This window comes from Salvia splendens, chromosome 4 (genome assembly GCF_004379255.2).
Source record: "Salvia splendens isolate huo1 chromosome 4, SspV2, whole genome shotgun sequence".
NCBI classification, from domain to species: Eukaryota; Viridiplantae; Streptophyta; class Magnoliopsida; order Lamiales; family Lamiaceae; genus Salvia; species Salvia splendens.
The window spans coordinates 25221152-25226172 of record NC_056035.1 but is presented as its reverse complement, the minus strand read 5'-3'; positions in this window follow the sequence as shown (position 1 = coordinate 25226172).

Genomic DNA, 5021 nt, shown 5'->3' with positions numbered 1-5021 from the left:
GAATATTAGTTTTTGGCATGATTCGTGGGTTAGACCTGGCCCACTGGCAAACTTATAGGTGTATCTCTTCGCAATCTGAAAGTGTCTGATCTTTGGGAGGGGTTCAGATCATTGAGAAGAAGTAGGTCTTGAGGACGAGATTATTGAGGAAATTCTCTTAGTCCCGTTTGATAGAAGAAGTAAGGATAGAGGAAGGTGGAAGCTAACCGGCAATGGAAATTTTACAAGTAGGTCAGCCTGGGACTTGGTGAGAGAGAAATCTGAGAAACGAATCAAATATGAACTGATTTGGGGGAAATGCATCAGCCCCTCAATTTCCATGTTCCTCTGGCGCCTTTTAGCTAATAGACTTCCGGTAGACTTGAAGTTGCAATGGAGAGGAGTTCACTTGGCTTCTAAGTGAAGGTGCTGTGAGAAACCCAATGTGGAATCTCGGCTTCATCTGTTTGTGAATGGGGAGGTGGCAAGGAAGGTTTGGAATCATTTTGAGAGATGGTTTCCCTAGGTTCCGCTATATGAGGGATTAGGGGCAAATCATGACCTTAGGTTCAGGTGGTGGCAACGGCACCTAGGAACCGGATCTAGCATGCACCTTTGTGTAATCATCACGTGTCTTATTATGTGGTTCATATGGACAGAGAGAAATGAAAATGTCCATAGAGAGAAGCCCTTAGAAGCTGAAAATGTGATTATGAGAGTAGTGACGCGCTTGAGGAACCTGGTGCTGGCTAAAATGATAGGTCCAGGACATTGGAGGGATTGCCAGCAGAGATTGGAGGAGATGAGTGGCCCGGCACAAGCGAGAAACAAGAGGAAAGTTGGCAGGGTAGAATAGAGACCGCCTGACTCTGGTTGGATTAAGCTCAATGTGGATGGTGCTTTCCAATCTTCTACGCAGGATGCTTGAGGAGGGGGAGTGGTGAGGGATAGCCGTGGCGAAATCCTTTCTGCGTTTTCAACATGCCTAAAGAGTGAGTCTGGGCTAGAAGCTGAGGTGGCAGCAGTTCTGGTAGGAATCTCCCTGCCCAAGCAGCATGGTTGTCGGATATGGATCGAATCTGATGCTGAGTTGGTTGTACGATGGCTGACCTCGGACCATCTGGGATCAGCCGAGACGTGTGTGGAAGTAGGGAGGATTAGGAGGGAGCTGGATGGAGTTAGCTGGAAAATCTCTCATATCTTTAGAGAAGGTAACAAAGCTGCGGATTTCTTGGCTGAAGTTGGACTGCAAACGGGAACAGAGATCAAGTACACAAGAGAGTCAGCGCCTGCTCGAGTGAAGGCTCTCTGCAGGCTGGATCAGTTGGGGTTGCCAAATTTTCGCTTCTGATGGAGTGAGAGAATCTGGAGGCAGGTGTGCAGTGAGAGCAAGGCTAGTTTGAGGTCCGGTTTAGAGGAGATGGATAGACCTGTGGCTCGGATGATAGGGGTTCTTTTTGGTTATGTAATAGTTTTGAGTTTAGCTTGCTGTTCTTTTCAAGACGATTCACTTTTGGAATAGTCTTTATGTAAACTTTTCGGTTTTGATGATATATAGGGGATGAGGGTCCTACTCAACCCTCCACCGTGAAGGTGTTTAATTAAAAAAAAGAAGGAGAGCTTCAGTTTTTTTCAAGGCTGCTTGACCGGTATACTACGGGGGTGTATCATTTGGCTTATGCAGATGACATTATTGTCTTCTCGCAGGCTCAGAGGGCGGCTGTTCTTAATATCATTGAATGCCTTGATCATTATATGGGGGTTCCGGGGCAGAAAGTCAATATGGGGAAGAGTTGTTTTTTCATTGATAAAAAGCACTCTGCATGGGCTCAGGAGATATCTGAAGTCAATGGATTTCAGCAAGGATGTTTCCTGGTTACCTATCTTGATGTCCCTATTTTTTGTGGCCGAAAGAAAATGAACCTTTTTATGTTTCTACGCGATAAAATTTTGGAGCCACAGACATCTATCCTTTGGGGGCCGTCTAACTCTCCTAAAAAGCGTGTTGGGGGCTATTCCTATTCATATTTTTCAGGTCCTTCATCCTACAAAAGGAGCCTTGAGACAGATTGAGCAGGTGATGGCTCGTTTCCTGTGGGGATCTTGTAACTCCACGAAAAAGACTCACTGTATAAAATGGCAGCGGGTTTGTAGGCTGACGGATGAGGGAGGTCTGGGGATCCGAAACCTGTCTTAATTGGTGGAGTCTTTTAGCATCAAAATGTGGTGGAGATTCCTGGAACAAGAGTCTTTATGTGCTCAGTATATGTTCCAGAAATATTGTTATGTTTCCTTTCCCATGGTGGCATACAGATCTCATCGATTTAGCCCGGTATGGAGGAGGATGTTTAAGGTAGGAGATCAGTGTAGGGCTCAAACCAGATGGGTGTTGGGGGAAGGGAATATTAGTTTTTGGCATGATTCGTGGGTTAGACCTGGCCCGCTGGCAAACTTATGCAATCCAGGTGTATCTCTTCGCAATCTGAAAGTGTCTAATCTGTGGGATGGGAATCAATGGAATGAAATGGAATTACGGCTGTTAGTGGATGAAGTAGGTCTTGAGGACGACATTATTGAGGAAATTCTCTTAGTCCCGTTTGATAGAAGAAGTAAGGATAGAGGAAGGTGGAAGCTAACCGGCAATGGAAATTTTACAAGTAGGTCAGCCTGGGACTTGGTGAGAGAGAAATCTGAGAAACGAATCATATATGAACTGATTTGGGGGAAATGCATCAGCCCCTCAATTTCCATGTTCCTCCGGCGCCTCTTAGCTAATAGACTTCCGGTAGACTTGAAGTTGCAATGGAGAGGAATTCACTTGGCTTCTAAGTGTAGGTGCTGTGAGAAACCCAATGTGGAATCTCAGCTTCATCTGTTTGTGAATGGGGAGGTGGCAAGGAAGGTTTGGAATCATTTTGAGAGATGGTTTCCCCAGTTTCCGCTATATGAGGGATTAGGGACAAATCATGACCTTAGGTTCAGGTGGTGGCAACGGCACCTAGGAACCGGATCTAGCATGCACCTTTGTGTAATCATCCCGTGTCTTATTATGTGGTTCATATGGACAGAGAGAAATGAAAATGTCCATAGGGAGAAGCCCTTAGAAGCTGAAAATGTGATTAAGAGAGTAGTGACGCGCTTGAGGAACCTGGTGCTGGCTAAAATGATAGGTCCAGGACATTGGAGGGTTTGCTAGCCGAGATTGGAGGAGATGAGTGGCCCGGCACAAGCGAGAAACAAGAGGAAAGTTGGCAGGGTAGAATGGAGACCGCCTGACTCTGGTTGGATTAAGCTCAATGTGGATGGTGCTTTCCAATCTTCTACGCAGGATGCTGGAGGAGGGGGAGTGGTGAGGGATAGCCGTGGCGAAATCCTTTCTGCGTTTTCAACATGCCTAAAGAGTGAGTCTGGGCTAGAAGCTGAGGTGGCAGCAGTTCTGGTAGGAATCTCCCTGCCCAAGCAGCATGGTTGTCGGATATGGATCGAATCTGATGCTGAGGTGGTTGTACGATGGTTGACCTCGGATCATCTGGGATCAGCCGAGATGTGTGTGGAAGTAGGGAGGATTAGGAGGGAGCTGGAGGGAGTTTGCTGGAAAATCTCTCATATCTTTAGAGAAGGTAACAAAGCTGTGGATTTCTTGGCTGAAGTTGGACTGCAAACGGGAACAGAGATCAAGTACACAAGAGAGTCAGCGCCTGCTCGAGTGAAGGCTCTCTTCAGGCTGGATCAGTTGGGGTTGCCAAATTTTCGCTTCTGATGGAGCTAGAAAATCTGGAGGCAGGTGTGCAGTGAGAGCAAGGATAGTTTGAGGTCCGGTTTAGAGGAGATGGATAGACCTGTGGCTCGGATGATAGGGGTTCTTTTTGGTTATGTAATAGTTTTGAGTTTAGCTTGCTGTTCTTTTCAAGACGATTCTCTTTTGGAATAGTCTTTATGTAAACTTTTCAGTTTTGATGATATATAGGGGATGAGGGTCCTACTCAACCCTCCACCGTGAAGGTGTTTAATTAAAAAAAAAGGAAACCACTTCATTCGTCTAGAGCCTTTATCCTAGCGGTAAGGAGCTTAGACATTATTGTATCAGGTGCCGAGTTCGAGCCCTCTTGACATCAGTTGTAATTTCCTCATTTCTATAGTATAGGAGTTTATTTGTAATTTCCTCCTTCGTATAGGAAATGGCATAAAGATACGATCATTGTAAGGTAATGGCATAAAGATACGATCATTTTAGTCGATATAACATCATATAAATTGTCATATTTTAAAAGCTAATTTGAAGCCTAACTCTTATATGATCTTTGGTACATAATAAATGGCATTAAGATAAGATCATTTTGGTCAATACAACATCATAGTAATTGTCGTATCTATAAGCTCATTTCATAACGTAACTTTTATATATGTACTTACTTGGCCAACAAGTAAACCTTTTGAATCATCCAATGCGAGTTTTTAAGTGGTCGACTGACTTTGATCCTTTTTTTGAGTCCCCTATTGCGGCGGTTTGGAGCAATTTAATAGGTCTTCCCATTCATTTGTTGGAGAAATCTGCGTTGTTTGCAATTGGGGGACTTCTTGGTGAGCCTTTGCAGATGGATCATGCTACTGTGACAAGGTCTAGGCTATCCTTTGCCAGACTTTGTATAGAAATAGACATCTCTAAGGCCCCGGTACAAGAAATAATGATTGATTTTCAGGGGAGGGAGATCAGACAGTCTGTGAAATGGGATCGAATTCCGATGTATTGTCAGGAATGTAAGCATGCTGGGCATTCTAGTGAAGTTTGCTATGCGAATGGTAAAGGAGAACGACAGAGGCGAAGGGAATACAAGAGGCCAGTTGACCAGAATAAGGGGAGGATGGTGGTTCGGGGTTGGGAGGTTCGGTTTTTAATGTCAGTAAGGAGGTTGCTGGGGGGTCGACTCCTGGGGTGGAGGGAGGGGAGGGTTTGGTGCAGGAAAGTGGGGTTTCCAACAACAAGGAAGGAGACGTGGTAAACAGGGAAATGGGTTTAGGGGTCTGAAAGGGGGTTCTTCTAG